A 19,063-nucleotide genomic window follows, 5' to 3' on the forward strand; every position below is an offset into this window, starting at 1 on the left:
AAGTGAATTCAGACCAGCCAATCGCTCTTGTCTCACAGAACCCCCATGCGAAGCAAATGTGACATGTGTCATTCAAAACGTGGTTCCTTGTTCACTATTCTTGAAGATCAGTAGCCCATACCGCCCTCGCCGCTGCTTCATGCTGGGAGGTTCCTGGGGGTTTAAATGTCACTGTCATCTCTTCAGTTTCTAACTTCATCTAGTGTCCTGTGAGAAATGCACTTTGGAAATCCTTCTGATAGAAATATATATTAGCTGCCATGTCTACAATAATAATTGTGGATTAAGTAAAGTGATCTTACACAGTAAAGCTCTTTTAATGTCCCAGAGGTATTTGCATCAAAACCACAGGCTGTATCCTCACCCCTAAGCTCCTTGGACATGGTCCTGCCAGGTTCCTGGTTTGTCTTCATTTCTGATACAGTTGCTAGGCCCAGAAGACCTTATGTAGCACAAGCGTAACACGCAATGCACAGCAATACCTCTGAATACCACACCACACTGAAGTACGAGTGACTGAGATCACAATGCTTCAGGAAAACTCAACGGCAGACACAAACTCCCCAGCATGTGTGAGTAAGATGGAACCAGCCGTGTCTGCAAACTGAGGAAAGTAGTAGACACCATTCCTGAGGGGTTGGACTTCTGGGTCTGTAGTAAGTACAAATAGAGGCTGGAGAGAAGGCTTGGTGCTGTTCTCACAAAGGCCCATGTTCTAGTTCTACACTCGCTTTAGGCAGCTCCCAGTCCCTGTAACTCAAGCCCCTGGTGACCTGATGCTTCTGCTACTACCCCTGTGGGTAAACACACAGACACACATACACACACACACATACATACAAAGACACACATACATACACACACATACACACATACACAGACACACATGCACACACATACACAGACACACATACATAGACACACACATACACAGACACACACATACAAAGACACACATACATACACACATACATAGACACACACACAGACACAGACACACAGGTACAAAGATACACATACATACACATATACATAGGCACACACACATACATATACACAGACACACATACGCACACATACACAGACACACACATACATACACATACACAGACACACAAACACACACATAGATAGACACACACGCAGCACACATACACACATACATAGACATACATACATAGACACACACAGACACAGACACACATACATACACATACAAAGACACACATACATACACATACATATACACATACACACACATACACAGACACACACATACACACATATACACACATGCACACACATACACATACACAAACACACATACATACATACACACAGACACACATGCACACATGTGCATACACACAGAGGCACACACTTACACACAGACACACACTCCTTTTATACCTGTCTTTAAAGAATGAACTGAGAATAAAATACCATCCATTGCTAAGAGCGGGTCTTGATGGGTCCCTTCATTAGAAAGGGTGGCAGTCTTGACGTGTGTTTTATGGGATGAGAAGCCTCTTAACATAACAGAACCATTATAGAACCATCAGCCAGTGCTGTCGATTACTTTTAGTCTCCTGTGAAACTATTTCTCCCTAGGTTAAAGATGCATAAACAGAGGTCTAGCTCTGTGGAAGCTAGATGTGAAAAGGCTTTGGAAATGAGCTGCTGTTTGCAATGACCCTAAGAGAAAGATAGTTTGTAATGGGGTTTAATCTCTGGAATAAGCATACAAAGCCGGTTGAAATCAAAGCAGGTGACTGTCCAAATGGCATGTGTTTGCAGGCAATTGGGATTATACTCAAAAGGCTCACACCCTTTATCTCAGGTACTCAAAACTGGATAACCTGAGTAGGGATAGGGCCAGCAGCTGGCACTAGGTCCCAGGAACAGTGGGTACGATAGACAGGATATGTCACCAGGCAGGGTCTTGGATCTGGATGGGTGTGAGCAAAGCCCTGTGTGCAGGACCTCCCCTCAGACCACTGTTGCTGGTGCGCCCCCTCTCAAGTGTGCGCTCCAGAGCGATTTCAGCCCATTGGGAGGCCGTGAGGAGACTCCACTCTTCACGTCTCACCAAAGCCCACAGGGAAGCCCCTACAACAAGCAGGCATCACTGATTCTGGAGTTTAGGACTTATTAGTGACATGAGGGCACGGGTGTCCCTGGGGATCTAAGCTCCCAACCCCCCCTCCCCCAGCACTAGGCACCCACATTTCCAGGTTCGCTTTGGAGAGAAGCAACGCCCCCGCCTGTTTCCGTGCCTTCCCGAGTTCATCGTAGGTTTTAGAACCAAAAAACAAAGGCTGGGCGAAGGGTGGGCGGCTCGAGTGGGCTCCATCTCTGGGGCCCTGGCCGCTGCCTCTCCTGCGACGCTGGTGCCTACCGCGGTGTCACCTTGGTTCTCCAGAGTGCGGCGCTGTGCCCGCTTGTATCCCGAAGAAGAGAAGAGTCGCTTAGTGCGCTGACAGCGCGGTTCAGCCCGTGGAGCCCGGCAGCATTCATTGAATCTGCGGCTTTCATGAAGTCTCCCTACAAGGTCCTTCACTTTGCTCCTAAACGTGGATTTTTTTTTCTTCCCCCTGCCATTCTAGTCTCCCCGCCTCTTCCTTGCAGCCGGACTCCCTCCTCCGGTCCCTGCCCACACGCGCACTCCTCTGCCCCGCGTTGGCCCCAGCGCCCAGCCCTCCAGCCAGAGGGAGCCAGTCACCAGACGGCAGCACCTGGCTGGAGAGGTTGGGCGGGCCGCGAGGGTGGGGATCCGCGGGAACCGGCGAGCCGGGAGCTGGAGCAGAAGCTGGACCAAGCGCGAGCAGGAGAATGGAGTCTCCCGACAGCCTGCCGAGGCTGATGTGAAATTGGACCATCTGCTTCCAGTTGGTTCTGTTTCCTCTTCTTCTTGTATTTTCTTCCCTCGCCATCCACAGTGGAGTGAATTATCAGATCTTGCTCCGCTCCCAGAAAGACGACCACCATGGAGTGAGCCCACCCTGTCCGCCACAAGGTAAGCAGTGCGCTAAGTTGCTGGAAGGCTAGGAACTGGCATGGATCCCGGCCAGATGTTCCGCCGCGCGTCCTAGGTTCCCGGAGCCTTTGGGTCCTGGCACCCAGGTCCCCAGCCCCACTGTGGCTACATGCATTCCCCACTCTGAGGCGACATGATGCTGAAGTCCACCAGAGGCAGGAAAAAGCAAGTTACATAACCGAAAGGAAATGTGTGCCTCATGGGTTTTCATTAGCAGCTTAAAAACTCGCCTGGGGGCCGGCGGGAGGAGGGGTCTGCCTGCCCTAGGCGCGAGAGAATGGGTCAGTTTACTATGGGTCTCATTTCAGCACCTCTGGAGATCAAACACACTGACGATCTCAGGCAGGCAGGCAGGCGCGGATGGCTGGCAGGTGTAGGCAGGGAGAGTTAGGAAAAGCCCATTGTCTTGCTGGAAGGCTGTAGCCTTGCTCTGTTTGGCATAACGAGGAGAGGATGCAAAGGAGGAAAAGTGAGGAGAAGGGAGGAGTAAACCATGAGACCCGGGAGGACACCACACGGTTTCCTTCAGTAAAGAGATGTGGCATACTGATTGAAGACACTAACTAGGAAGATGACCCCCCCCAAGTAAACTAACTGAAAGGAGAAAGCACCTTGGATCAAACGAGGTGTTTATGGTGTTTAGGGGGCTGGGTTAATCTACTGACTTAGCCTCTCTCCTGGGTGTGTGGTCACTGGCATCCACACGTTAAGCTTGGGTTAGTTTTTAACTGAAAGGGCATTCGTATTCTCCAAGCCCAGTGAAGCCCTGGGTGGATCCACAGGTATACATACACAGGGCTCAACATGGAGAGACTCTTAGGGGAAAACAGATCTTCATAGAAACGGTCGCAGAAGCCAGGTGAGCTCCGTGGAAAAGGGAATAACAGAATTTTCAAAAAAAAATCCTTCTCCACCTCTTCTCCCACGCACACACAAAACAGAAGGGAACCCCTCCAGTGTCTGGGAGTTGGGAATTCATTGCCCTTTTAAGGTGCCCCCGACTGCTTTATCCCAAGTCTCAGGGTCCTGGGGAGCACACAGGTACCCACTTTTCTGCAAGCACTATAGCCTGGCTACCTTTCTCTTTTACTGAAAAAAAAAGGAAAATGTCGAAAAAAGTGGGCTTCCTACAGTCAGGGTTGAGCTAACTAAGCTTCGCCCATTTTGCCTGGAGAAGGAAGAAGCTGAGTCTCCATGGCGACCCAGGTGGGAGGGGACATAGCAGCTCCAGTGACAGGAAAAACCGTTGGACAAAACTTTCTTGGCTCCAGGCAAAGAAATGCTCTCTGTGTGCCCTATGGGGGTGGTCCTGGGAGCATCATCTGGACCCAGCTCTCTAGGGGTGAGCCCTGCCAGGCTCTCCACCGACAGAGCAAAAGTTTCCCATATCTGCGAATGCGGTTCTCAGCCAGCTCCCTGTTCAGCACCAAGGCCAGAGCAAGGTGCCGCAGGCTGGCTTCTCTGGTAGGATGACTGCCCCAGCTCGCAATCTCTACAACTTCTGGGTTTTAGGAAGGCAATCGTATCCTTAAAAACTTCCCTGCTTGTGCTGAAAACGGGTGTCAGATTACCCATGGAATTCCGTGGCACACAGGAGATAGCAAATCAACCACTCCATGCATGATGGTGCGTCAAGAAACTGTCCAAAATTAAAAACAAAAACAAAAACCAATGGAACTGAAAAAGACTAACACTGACCTAAGAATGGAGAAAAGATCCCTCCTCTGGGAAGAGAAACAACACACACACACACACACACACACACACACACACACACACACACACACACACACACACAGAGTCCCTGAAGAAAACAGTTGGATTTGAACCAAGTGTCTCTGACTTGCAGAACAAGCCTGCTTCTCTCACAGGCTTTCTAACTTTGTGTTAGACACTGTATCAGGAAGGCAGTGTGAGGCAGCCTGGCCAGTACGAGACCAGTCAACCAACTCCTGCCTAGGGTTTTTAGATCCAAGAGGGTGGAGAAGCAGTTTTACTCTTTGTTCAGACTTGGCTGGATCCTTCAAGGCAGCATAATGAGCAAGGTAGCTGGTTTTCCAGGATTGCAGACATGGCAAAGTGGACAGAATCATTCCTATTAATATAAAAAAGGGAGAGAGAGCCTTGCAAGAGGAGAGGCTTGTCATTCAAGTTCATTTGGACGTAGATCCAAGTGAGTACAAGGATCCTTTCAACCTTACTGGAAGATGGTCTCTGCTTTGCGTCTTCCATCAGTGGTCCTAGGCCCCCACCTGTCATAGTTGATAAAGAAAATAGTGCAGGTAGTTGCATGTCAAGTAAAAATAAAAAGCCCTGAACAGGGGCATCCAGGTGCAGTGGGTACAGGCGGAGTTGTGGGACTTTGCCAAGGTTTGAGGAGCAGAAAAACATCAGAGGCACTTCTAGGATATCCCTGGTTGTTTTCCTCTGGAGGACTCGTTTGTGTATAAGATCTCGAGCTGGCCCTGACTTGTTATCCATAAAGGTAAACACAATATACTTTGGTATACATCTGGGCTTTCCAGAACCATGGATGCGTTACTGTTTTCCTAAGGATCGTGCATGCGGAGTACTTGGGGATGTGGCTAACGCACTGTGTTGATAACTGTTAGGCTTTTTAACTCGTCTCTAGCCAGCCAAGGTAGAGCTGTGCATTCTGAACATGGTTAAAGGGGTGAGAGATCGTGCCATTTCTTGAATTGCAGATCCTGATGTCTGTTGACAAGTTTGTCCGTGTTTTAATTTATACAGCTTGTTATCTGAAATAGAAGTGATGTGTAGAATATTTTGGGACTTAAACAAGCTGTACTCTGGCTTTGATCCATCTGCTATTACCAACCAGAAGGGAACTGGTGATGGGAGGCAATAATGGAGACTGTTAGATACAGAAGGTGGCCTATCTGTGAGTTTTAAAGTTCAAGTTCTCTCACAAACTTTGAGAGAGAAGGCTGGAAATAAGCCCAGCACAGGAAACTTGCCCACCTCACTTCCAGTGAATCCTGTGTAATAATCAGATGATTTCTTCACCAGTAGCCTTTAGTGATGATGGGTTCCAGGAGCGCAGATTCAGTGCTAATTTTCCAAACTATGACTTGCTTACTTCCTGGTGGCTAGTTACTAATCAAAGTGCCGTTATGCCCTGTGTAGTCAACGGCACACTCTAGATTAAATGGTTTACCCATTGCAAGTAAGATTAGGTAAGGAGAACAACTCATGCAACCCATCCCGGCATGGAGCTATGTTTTGCATCCTTCAGAATTTACACTGATGCCTCACTCTCTCATTCCTGTAACAGCAGCCGATAGTGCATTCAGGTCTGTGGCCCGGGTCTTTACTGGGATTGCAGTGTTTTAGTAGCCCGTTCCCTCTGAGCTATGCAAATACTTTTGCTCTCTCCGATGTTCCTCCCCCTCCTATTTCAAACCACCTCCACTCCACATACTCCTTTGAAAGAGAGAAATAGCTTTAAAATGAATAGCAGGAAGGCTCACTGGCGATTAAAACGGGTGAATAAACCCTTATCTAGCCTTAGCACCAACCCTTGATATTCACAAATAGAATTCAACACCAATGGAAACCTGTATAAAGGGAGGCTCTGCCTAAAACAAGACAAAAAAAAACTCATCCTTGTGCAAATAAAACAAAAGTATCATGTAGCTTCCTTCCCAAGGAAAGCTGGCCAAAGAATAGCCAACGGGGAAAAGAAGCGATTCGGAGAAAGGCAGTTACTTGTTTTTCTCCAAAGTGATCACTCTTTCCAAATCACATTTTTTAATGGTTTGTATCAGAGCTTTAAGCTTGATGAAGTCAGATGTTCAGATGTAATTAATTTAGACGTAGAACTTAATGAGATGGTACGTACCTATTATTTCCTTACTTTGTAATAATTGTCACATAAGCGCTGAAAGAAAATTAATTCATCCTAGAGTCTTACCAAACTATGAAAACCGTTCCTCTCAGGAAATTGGGAATTGCTTGTTAAGCTGGAAAAGCATTAAGAACGCTTCCAAGCCATTGAAACTTCATTCCAGGTGTGGTTTTCATGCACTGTAATTTAAGGATTTGGGACTCTCTAGCAAAATAGCATGCAACCATTTGGGGTTTTTTTAAATGTATCTTAAAATGTAGCGACAAATAGTTATTTCTAGAAATAGTTAAGATCCATTACAGAAGGGATCATGGTGACCACAGTTGACATACTAATGGGATTTAAGGTTCGTCCTCACATTGCCCTAGAATATGCACCTACTTGATGTCATGCAATGGCATTAATTAATGGTGACATCCGCTGCTTTTGAGAAAGAAGAGTCCACCTGTCTCCAAACATGTCCTAAGCTATAGCTGCCATGTGCCCATACTTCGAACCAGTTATATTCATTGGCTTATCAATGAATAGTTACTTAGACAAGACCTCGGAGAATTACTTTGCTCGGTGATCAATGCTCAAACAGTCATTCAAATCACTCCCTTATTCAGAGTTCAGTAAGACCATCTATCAGCTGTCCTGATTGCAGCACAGAAAGTTATGCATCTTATCCAAATGTTGGTAGGATCCGCATCTCTGCAGACGCATGCAGGTTGAGCTGGGAGCCTTAACACCACCACCACCACCACCACCACCACCACCACCCGCCGCCATGTTTCCTATCTCTCCACTGCTCAGCTTTAGTCTGGGACTGTGCATTGATGATGCTTTTAGTGAAGGGATTTTCGCTAACTCTCCTCCACCCTCCATCCCAGTATCCAGTCCTTAGCCAGAGAGATACCATCCCTAGTGTGGAATCTTAACAAAAGCACTGGTGAGTCCATCTGTGGGTGGAAAGATCCTCATCCAGCAGGTGCCGCACCAGACAATCTTAGAGCAGAAATGCACCATGGGAAAACACATTTGCAGGTTTAGTTCATCCCAGCCCTGGAGAATTTCTCTCTACACTTAGAGGTACCTACCTTGGTCCTGTGCAGCATGAGGACTTGTTTGTTGTTTGTTTGTCTGTCTGTGTGTTATTTCCTTTATGCCACCCAGCAGGAATTCCTGTGTGTATGGCAGCATGTTAGCAAGTAATTTGTTCCTTGGTTAACAGCCCTGACTCTGGAATCTCATAATAGTATTTGCATCAAGGTACAAAGTGTATTAGTCCCTTCTCCCTAGATTCAGTGGAGTCATAACAGCCTCAGTGGCTGGAAAACAAAGGCTCATTACTCCCTTGAGACATATACCTTTGCCGACCAGAGGAGGCTCTGCCCCTCTGTCTGTTTCATTTGGAAATCCAAGCAGAAGGATCAGTCTGATCTGGAACACTCCATTCTCAGGTGAGGGACAGAGCTTCAGCTAAGCCCCCACCACAGCCCTTGACTGAGGGGATCGAGGCGCTGCTTTCCTCCTCAGTGAACTGACACAAGCCGTTCAGCAGCCATGAAGTCATAGACTTCATCTTCTTCCAGGGCTGAAAGTGAAATGCTGGTCACGGTGGTGGCGCACACCCTTAATCCCAGCACTTGGGAAGCAGACACAGGTGGATCCCTATGAGTTCAAGGCTAGCCTGGTCTACATAAAGAACTTCAGGCCATCCAGGACTCCATGCTGAGACTCAGTCCAAAATAAGACTTAAGAAGCAAAAAAGCAAAGCATCACAGAAGGTGATAATTAGGGACAATTAAATAATCTGTGATACAAGATGCACCATCTTTGTGCCCAAGTTTTCCAGTCCATTCAGTGAAAATACCGACACAGGCGTCTCCACGGGGAGGTTAGGAGGACCCGCCTGCAGAGTACAGTTCTGAGCAATGCCCAGCATGGAGGAAGCATTTTATAAATAGTAGAGACTGCTGTGTCTTTGTTACCTGTGGCACTGGGCCAGCCCTCAGTGAGGCTGTGGGTGCTATGTAACAGCCGCCACCCTTGTCCAAAGGTTTTCTAGGGTTTCAGATGCCCCAGTCTGAATGTTAACATTTGTCTTGAGCCTTTTAGGGTCGCACACATTCACAGGCATCTTGTTAGAGTGTGTTGCTTTATCTTTTTTTTTTTTTTTTTTGTCTTACAAGACAGGGTTTCTCTGTATTGTTTTAGAGGCTGTCGGTCCAGCCCGGCCTCGAACTCACAGAGATCCACCTGCCTCTGCCTCCCGAGTGCTGGGATTAAAGGCATGCGCCACCACCGCCCAGCACTCAATCTTATCCCTCCTACTATTGCTGTTGGTTTCTCACTCTGCCTAGCTGACGAGGCAAACGTTGACATGGCTCTGTGTGTGTGTGTGTGTGTGTGTGTGTGTGTGTGTGTGTGTGTGTGTGTGTGTACAGTGAGCACATACAGTATGTGGGGCTGTTGAGTTGAGGTGCTTGCCAGTGTCTGGGATTAGATCTCCCACAGAGGAAGGGAACCACTCTCACGAGATAAGTGCTGCAGAAGAAAATCGCCAAGTTAAAAAAATTGAACAAAATAGAAGGTTCTTCTCACGCCTACAAATGGACTTTGTTGATGCTATGTGAGGACCTGGATGGATGGACTCCATTACTTTAAAACACAGATTACAAGTTCTTCCAGGTGTTAATGCCAGCTGGAAAACCAGAGAGAGAAAAGACCACCGCTCCTGCTTGTCTTTTAAGGCCATTCCTAACTGCAAGAAGACCTAGAAGTCATAGTTTAAGTCTGCACAGAGAAAAGAAACTTCTAGAGACCACAGATTGGCTTGCTCAGCATACATACCCATTATAAACATGTGCTTAATGTTTATACCACCAAAGAAATGTGCTTAATAGGGGTCAGGAATTAAAAGAGGGGAGGCAGAGTAGATGAGATATCCCAACTACAGGGTAGAGATGAGATATCCCAACCACACAAAGTTTGTGGGGGGGGGTAGAACTTGGTGGTACCCTTAAGCCATTCTTGGGTAACGATTTATTTAAAATCAATTAGTTGGGATCTTTTGGCTCCTGGAGCGGGTGCAGATGATGCCTAACAAAAGAGACGCAAATTCACGCGATGTGACTTGTGCTTGCTGAACTGTTACAAAGCAGTGCCCACTCCACAGCCCTTGCCCACCCTTGCCCAGGGGTGGCTTTCTAACCCTGACAACTACACCCACACCGCGCCTAAGCATGCCGTGGAGCTAGATGCTGCCTTCCAACGCCGGGTGCTCACTGGTGATTACCAATTTGCGCTTTGTTTGGTATCACATAACTGTCTATCGGTTAGACACTTGCTGTGAGCTCGGGCTCACCTTGCCTAACAATAGTCCACAGTCTCCTCAGAACAAAACACTCACTTTATAAGTGATATTTCAGAGCCGCAGCCTGCCTCTAGGAGAGTGGGTACCCCTGGGGACTAATATCTCCACCTTCCCACTAGACATAAGGGGCAGGGTTGGGACTGAGGGACAACCCTGGGAGAAGTACCATGACACATGGAGGAGCCCGGGAGGGAGAGCTGGAAAAAGACAGGTGGTAGCTGCCAATGCTCCAGCCTCTCTCACAGCATTCCTGCTCCCAAATCTAATCCCAACAAAGACAAAGCCACAGACAAGGGACAGGGAGACGGCTCAGTGACGGCAGGACCAGCATGTGCGGCAGCCTACCTCCTGTACTTACGTTATTCCAAAGGGAGAGAGAGGAGATCCCTGGAGCAGGCTGGACAGTTAGACTAGCAACTCTAGTGAACTTTGTGTTCAACTGAGAGACCCTAATGCAATGAATATGGTAAAGAGCAGTCAAGAAAATTCCAGATGTCAACCTCAGGCACACAGACATCACACACGCGCACACACACACACACACACACACACACACACATTTTACACATGGGGGAAAGAAGCCACAGTCTACCCATGCGGGACCCACCCTGAAAGAGTAAATAACACCACTACAGACCTTCCATGGAACACTTAACTGAGTTAAGGAACTCCTGACCACTCTGAATACCTTACCATTCCAAAATAAATAACATGTCTTAGTAGACTTATGCTTTATTTATTTGTGTGCGTGCATGAGTGTGTCATTTGTGTGTGTGCACGAGTCTTGTGTGTGTGTGTGTGAGTGGGGTGTGCATCCTCATGTCTTAGTATGTTTCTAGACTGACCAAGGCACAGCAGAAGCGCCTAGGAGAGCTCGCCCCGGCCATGGAAGCAGACACAGAAGACTACCATAGCGTAAGAACAAGAGCAGGGAGGGGAACCACCTACTCGGAACAGCCCATTGTTCTTGCAGTCACGTCATCCATCTCTGAGGTCAAAGCTGCCTCAGCAAATGCCTCCTAGCAGGCCCTACCTGCCAGCACTTCGGCACTGACGACAAACTCTGGAGGATACACTCCAACTATAGCATGACACCAGCAGGATGTCATCTGTGGCAGTGTGAACGTAACTGGGCCCCACAATCTCCCAGGGAGCGGCACTATCAGGAGGTGTGGCTTTGTTGGAGCGGGCGCGGCCTTGTTGGAGGAAGTGTGTCACTGTGGGGGTGGGCTTTGTGGTTTCCTGTGATCAGGATACTGCCCAGTGTGACAGTTTCACTTCCTGCTGCCTTCTGCTCAAGACGTGGCACTATCTTATCATCACGACAGGGAGCATGAGGGTGTGCAGGCAGACTCTCCGCTCCAGTACCATGTCTGCCTGCACACCCTCGTGCTCCCTGTCTTGATGATAATGGATTGAGCCTCTGAAACTATAAGCCAGCTACCCCAATTAAATTCTTTATAAGAGTTGCCACGGCCATGGTGTCTCTTCACAGCAACCTTTGACATCATCCTACACTCAAGGGATGGGGATGTTGATGCTAGCAAGGAAGGGTCACACCCTTCAGCTCTCTTTCTTCTTCTAAAAATGGCTGGTGCACATGTGCTTGGAGAGTGTATGTGCATGTGACTGTAGGGCCTGTGGAGGCCAGAAGGGGGCGTCAGGTCCCCTGGAGCCCGAGTGACAGGCAGTTATGGCTGCCTGTTGTGGGTTCTGGGAGCTTCACCCAGGATGTCTGGGCAAGCAGCACATGCTCTTAGCCTCTGAGCCCACGCTGCAGCACCCGCTGCTCTTCCTTGACGTCCTCACAAGTGAGCAAGAGTCTGATTCACTGAAGAGCTGAGCCAAGTCACACTGAGGGCTGCAGGCATCGCTCACCCAAGAGTCCAGCAAAGTCCCATCTATCCAGGGTCTTAATATTTTTTGTCAGCTCTCCTAGAGTGTCTGGGTCCAGAGCAGTGAAGGATGGAGACAGTGAAAACAAGATGAGGAAGACAATGAAGGGGCCGTTACATTCCACGCACTGGGTGCAGGATTCCCTCATTGTTAAATTCTGATTTAGGCGGCCCCGTTCCTGTCAGCACTTGTGGAAAGTTCTACCACAGGCCCATGTTCCTCATGTCTCCTTGAGTCACCACAGACGCGTCTCTGTGGGCCCACGTGAAAGAAGTCACCTTACTTCAGTAGAGTACGCCCCAGCCCCACCAGAGAGTCGCTAAAGAGCTGGCTTCCAGTGAAAAGTCCCCGGCTAACCCCAAGACAGTGATCTGGAGCTCCAGGGCTGGGCCAGCCATCTGCACACCCTTCTGGGGATCCTGGTGCACACTGAAGCTTTATCTACTCAGTAAGCGTTTCCTACAGTCCTCTGGAATGAGGCAGTCTGAGACAGGCTGCCCCTCTCAACCTTCTTCTACCCTGAAGGCTCTAAACCACTCACTGAAGAGTCAAGCAAAGCCACTCTGAGGATGGAACACGGGCCAGCCTCCCACAGCTGCTGAGAGAGGCCTCACTCGAGCTCGCTGCCTGGAACAGTGGGAGGACTGAAGGTTTCCAGTCCAGCGAATCAAATCTGTCTGATCCCTCTGAGCGGCACAGAACTCCTCCGTTCTAGCATTGTGTTGATAATGAATCTCTGAGAATTATAGTTAATCCACCCAGAAGGTTTTCTTTCCTTTTGTAAAATTACTCTTTAAAGACAATATCAGCAGCGGGGAAGAATGGCGTGCCACATTAAGGAAAATGAACAGAGACCTTATCAGGACAGACACTCCCTCAGGGAGGTGAGGGGGAATTACGGTCATATAACATTATGTTAACTTCAAGCATCTCCCGACTATCTTCATGTTTCCAGAACTCAGCCTCCAATAGCACCGTCCTCTCTATTGCCCTAGCTCTAGGGATTAGCGAGCCCAGTCTCTATGAATAAAGTGAGAGCAGGGTCAGGTAGTGTGGATCGCTTGCCCAGCATCTACAAGAGCCTGGTTCCATCCCTAGCTGATGAGTGAGTGTGTGTGTGTGTGTGTGTGTGTGTGTGTGTGTGTGTGTGTGTGAGAGTGAGAGAGAGATAGAGACAGACAGACAGACAGACAGGCAGACAGACAGACAGACAGAGACAGGAGAGAGAAAGAGAGGAGAATGAAAGTGTGTGTGAGATACAGACAGACAGACAGACAGACAGAGATTAGAATGAGAGTGTGTGTGAGAGAGACAGAGAGGGGAGAGAAAAACAGAGAAAGAGAGAGAGAAAGATAGACACACAGAGAGAGAGAAAGAGACAGAAATACAGAGAGAGCAGGAAGAAGGGCCATTGTCTACCACTCATGGAGAGCAGCCTCATTTTCCTATGGTGTGCGAGTGTGCAGACCTTTGAAAAGTGGCTGCTTTAACTGGGAGCAACCAGGACAATTCACAAAGGCCTTTTTTTAAATCTGGCAGCCATGAGTGTGGCGGGTTTGAGAAGAGGTGTTGGGTTTAGGAGACAGCTGGGAGATAGATGGGAAAGGAAAGGCACCTAAGCATGCTCAGAGCCGTCAACTAGCAACAGAAAAATGGTGCAGGTTCCATGCCATCAGCAGTGCTGGAGCAGACGATCAGTCATGAGCTCGGGGAGCCAGCTGACGATGGACCCTGTCCAAGGAAAGCTCCCACACTGCGCCCCGTGAGCAAGAGGAACCACGCGTGGCCAGGGTCCAGGTGCACAGTGCTGGTTCCAGGGATGAACAGCTCCTGCTGGGAGGGAGGCTCGGGAGCTGCGGCTCCACGGCTCAGAACCACAGTCACTGACCGGCAGCAGTGAGGAGCACGCCTAGGGACGTGTCCTTCCTCAGGCACCGTGGGGAGCACACATGGCTGCTTACAAGTGAGACGTTAGCTAATCCCGATGGCGACGGGAACATTTCACGTCATTATCTAGAGCAGTGGGTACATAAGACTTGTATCGGATGCAAAAGCAATGTCTCTTCGTCGATGTAACAAATATTATTCACTCGGCACATCAGGACTGTTTAGTTTTGTGTGTTTTCATGACATACGCATCAAGAGCAGTTCCTCAGCTCTCTCTCTCTCTCTCTCTCTCTGTGTGTGTGTGTGTGTGTGTGTGTGTGTGTGTGTGTGCCTGCATGTGACATGTGGAGGTCAGAGGACAGCTACTTTCAGAAGCTGATTCTCACCTTTCATCATATGGGTCTCAATGATAAAACTTTGGCCCCCAGACTTAGTGGCCGGTGCCACTACCCGCTGAGCCATCTGATCAGTCCCGCCATACAACTTACTTGTTTTTTTCAGACAGGATCCATCACTGGCGTGGAACTCAAATAGTCCTCTAGCCTGGCCAGCAGGGCCCAGGCATCTGACTGCTTCTGCTTCCCCAGCGTCGGAAAAGCACACTCTGTGCCCGGCTGATTTTTCACACACGTTCAGGGGATCCAATTCACGTCTTCATGCCTACACGGCAGGCACTTTCCTGACTGGGCTCTGTGTTTACCCCTCCCCCATGATACGGTTTTTATCTCACGTGCACTCACGGCAATACATGTCAAATGACAAACGCTTTCTCTGCCTATAAAATAAAACTCACTTGTACCTAAAGGGATGTTCCAGGGAAGACACCCTAGCTCTGAACCAATGTGAAGGGCAGCCAGGGCGAAACCTGAACCCCACAGCAGAGATCTAAAATGGGCTTCCAGGGGACCACAGCTCAGGCTGAAGCTGAACTTAGCAGCGCGGCCCACTTTAGCAAAAACGATGAGTGTAAATTAACCTAAAACTTCAAAAATAAAAGTGAAGGCTACTTTTCACAAGACTCGAAATGATTTTAAAAATATTTTTATTCATCCTTCAAGAGTTTCACACACACATACGATGGATTTTGAGCATACCTAACCCTCACTCAGCTCTAACTCCACCCAGATCCCACCGCCACATCCCACACCCAGTGAACTAGGACACCTAGACCTAGGACTCCTTGTTTTTGTGGAAATTGCATTGGTTCACCTGGGCCACTAAGTCGAACATCTCAAGTGCCAGTCTGCTGTGTGTAAAAGGGGAATTTATTTTAAATTAGCAATGCTAAATCTTTTGAAAGACTCCGTTATCAGGCACCAGTCGGTAATGGCTATTAGGAGGATTCCAGAACTAGACAGTACAGTCCTCCCACCAAGTAAAGTGCATAACCCTAGATTTTTTTATTGTAGTGAAAAAAGATGACCTCATGGTCCAATGACACACAAAAATGTCCTGGAGTATGAGAGTCAAAGCCACCACCTATTTCCAATACACAATCCACTGGGCTGAGAAAGTCTTCTTAATCCTGGCAAGCATAAACTCACAACTGGATCCTTTCCCATGGTTCTTGGTCTGTATGTGGAAGACTGTCTTTTTGTGGCAAACAGGGATCCCTTAGCACCAAGGGGGGACCCCAGGTCACCTTAGGGTCATGGCGAGAACTGTATTGCTCCACCCACCCCTGGCAATGCGCCGACCTCACCCAGGTTCAATCCTTGCTTCTTGTCAGAAACCCAGATTGCAAAGTGCTTCCTCTGTGCATGGTTTTCCGGTTTGGCTGTTGGCTAAAGAAAGCCATACAGACAAGGCCAGTCCTGGGTCTCTTCCTGGCTTCTGTCACGTGTGCCCAGTCTCAGACACGGGTGACACGCTGGAGTCATTGACACAGACAGGTACAATCGTGCTGCCCCCTGTAGCAGAATTATCAGTTGCATGAGTTAACGTAGCAGAAACACAGAGTGGTCAAAGAAAGAAGGAGACACGCTGAATGGGGGAGGCCTGAAGCCTGGGGAGGAATCTGCAACATCATGGGGTCGGGGCACCAATAGGTTTGAATTATAGACAGCCAGGATGGATGTAACAGTTACTCTTAGTGGCTTGGATAAAACACCATGACCAGGGAAAAAAGAGTTCATTTTGGCTTAAGGTTCCAGGGGGGGAGAGTCCACACCGTGGAGAAGGCATGGCAGCCGGCAGGCAGCCAGACGAGGAAGCAGAGAGATCACTTCTTCAAGGAACTGGAAGTGACAAAAGGCTATAAAGCCCCGGGGGATGGGTCACTTCCTCCAGTAAGGCTTCACCTCCCAGAGGTTCTATAACCTCCCCCCAAAAAGCGCCACCTACTGGACACCAAGTGTTCACACACCCAGATCCCCGGCATGCGTTTCTCATTTAACCATCACAGTGGCTGAGGTCAGAAGCTTGCGGGTGCTGAAAGGCAAGGAAAGGCAGCCACCTCACTGTCCTCTCGGGGAAAGCTACAGGGCAAACTGGGTGTTCTGACCCCCTGAGTCCGACGTGGGAGGCAGACAACCTTTTGCCTAAGGTGTTAAGACTTCCAACAGGACTGCCAGTGACTAGCCCCGGAGTTGTTTTCTTCTTAACAGAAAGATGAAAGACGGCTTGCTCCGTGTGGTCAAATTGTAGCCATTTCTGTAAGGTCAGCAGAGATTTGCATGAAGTCAAAAGGCTCGGTGCTGCAAATGGAAGTCTTGGTGGGGAAAGGGTTGGGAAGGAGCGTGAGTCTTGTGTCTCTCGGGAGCAGTGCATGAATAATAGAGGAATGGGAATAGCCTGGCGTGTCAAGTGGAACAAAGTGGATGATGTTTTCTTCTCCGAGGCATGTGGAAATTGGAACAGAGTCGGATCACCGGTTTCTGGCGTGGCTGTGTTCGCACTGTTCTTTGAGATGGCTTTTAGGTGGCTTAGTTGCTTTAATGCCACACAAAGCTCGAGGACCCGAATGATCCCACCGGGGGGCGAGGCATGCTTGGAATCCCAGCACTGGGGAAACGGATATGGGCAGACCCCAGGGGCTCACTGGCCATCCAGTCCTCAGATCCCAGTGAGGGTCACCCGAGGCTGGCCTTTGGCCTCTACATCTGTGTGTGTGCACGTATGAACCCGGGCTTCTGCACACACACAGATACAGGTGCGCAAATTTTCAAAACCTAAGACCTTATGCTGTTGGTTGCAATCGTATTCCCTTCGAGAGGCCTGAGAAACTGGAGTTCACAGTGCTGAGACATCCCACAGAAGGAACTTTGGCAAACCCAGGCCTCTGCTGGGCAAGCGGTCCAGTTTCTTTGTGTATCGCATTTTCTGGCTACAGAAGAGCGGTGGAGGAAGAAAGATGCTTTTTTTCTTTTTTTTTTTGGTTTTTCGAGACAGGGTTTCTCTGTAGCTTTGGAGGCTGTCTTGGAACTCACTTTGTAGACCAGGCTGGCCTCGAACTCACAGAGATCCGCCTGCCTCTGCCTCCTGAGTGCTGGGATTAAAGGTGTGCACCACCAACACCCAGCTGAAAGATGCTTTCTTACGTGCTCCTTTCCAGTCCTTCTGTCTCTAAGAAGACAGGAAATATTATAGTGATTTTGTTGTCTTACAGCGTTTTTTCCGGCACCAAGGCTATAGGTTAGTTAGGAAGTAGATATGTTGCTTATAGAAACACTGGCAGGACTTTAAGGACAACTAGGAAGCTCTGGGAAGGTTGGGAGGCCACATCTTGCATGACACAGATCTAGAGAGCCTCCCAGCAACTGAATTTGCCATCCTGGGTTGCATTCAGGATGCTTCAGCCTAGGCAGGGAAGATAAGCCGAAGCAGTTGCATCTGCCCCTCGCCAGCCTGCAGCAACACCGAGACCAACGCGGTGGCGGTTACGAGTCGGACCCAATCCTGAGTGCAGATGCGCCTGTGGGGCGGGCAGGGGGCGCCCCACGCTTGTACCTACACCCAAGGGGTTCTTTTCAGATCCACCCTGGAAACTTCTACCCACAGAAATGAAAATGGAGCAAGTACATGTGTGGCCTCACTGTTGGAAACCAACCCGCTATTTTCTGAGCTTGCCTGGGAAGCCGCTTCCCAGTTTTGACTCCTCCAATGTTTCAGCACTCCTAGGCAGCAAGGAGGTTATCCCGCAAGGCTTAAGACACCGACACTTACGCGGCTTGGCCTGCAGAGGCAGAATCTCGCCTCTGCAGTCACGTGTGACCCTCCACAGGCCCCTTTCACGCTTGAACCCCACCCAGGCTTCAGCTGTCTCCTTCGAGGAGGACACCAGGCTATTGTAAGTGCTTACATGAGTAGCCTTACCCCCGCTCAGGGTCATCATCTTTCCTGGAAGTCAGCCAATATGCCAGCAAAGTATCTTCCCGGAGTTGCCTAGCTCAGTATCCGAGTAGCCGAGACAATGTGTGTGCCCACCAAGCAGCCCAAATCTCGGGGATCACTTTATGGATCCTTCCTGCCGCAAGTAACTTCTGGGCTTCCAGAGGTACAAAGCAGGGATGGCGATGACCCTTCTCTCTTCTCATGTTGAGGACCTTTCCCAGGAAACACCTCCTAACTCCAGACAAACCCTCGTCCAGCCCCTTCTCCAGATGCAAGCAAGCTGACGGGGGAAGGTGGGTTAAGGAGGGACGGGCTAGGGAAAGGGATCCTCGTGCGTGGGTCTCCCAGGCCGAGGAAGCATGGCGGACAGCAAAAGGCCAGCAGAACTGAGATGAGAAGGAAGGAGAGATCTCCCAGGACAAGAAGACCCAGACACGTGACGGGAAAGAATAGAAGGGGGTAATGGATCACAGCCAGTGCCTGATGATGTACAGGGGGCGATGGTTACCTCTGAGGAATGAGTTTTGTCACCGCATCCTGGCTGTAGACATGAGGTACACTTACTGCTAGCAAGTCCAGTGACCACTGAGCAGGGTCGCCTGCTTGAACGCGTGGTCCCCAGCTAGTGGCACTGTCCTGGGAATGGGTGGAAACTTATTAACAGTAAGAGGGGGCACGGGTGAAG

The 19,063-nt window shown here is 49.1% G+C and overlaps 1 protein-coding gene across 3 annotated transcripts in view; it reads left to right on the plus strand.

Annotated features, from left to right (window-relative positions):
• Positions 1-2,358: 2,358 nt before the first annotated feature.
• The window catches only part of Kcnj6 (potassium inwardly rectifying channel subfamily J member 6), a 220,810-nt gene continuing 204,105 nt past the window's right edge, over positions 2,359-19,063 (plus strand). The window contains exon 1 of one of the 3 annotated variants that reach the window (XM_040750243.1): positions 2,359-3,016. The gene's annotated coding sequence lies outside the window, so the exon portion shown is untranslated. 3 annotated transcript variants of the gene reach the window in all.

Source organism: Mesocricetus auratus, unplaced genomic scaffold, assembly GCF_017639785.1.
Source record: "Mesocricetus auratus isolate SY011 unplaced genomic scaffold, BCM_Maur_2.0 Super-Scaffold_100008, whole genome shotgun sequence".
Lineage (NCBI taxonomy): Eukaryota > Metazoa > Chordata > Mammalia > Rodentia > Cricetidae > Mesocricetus > Mesocricetus auratus.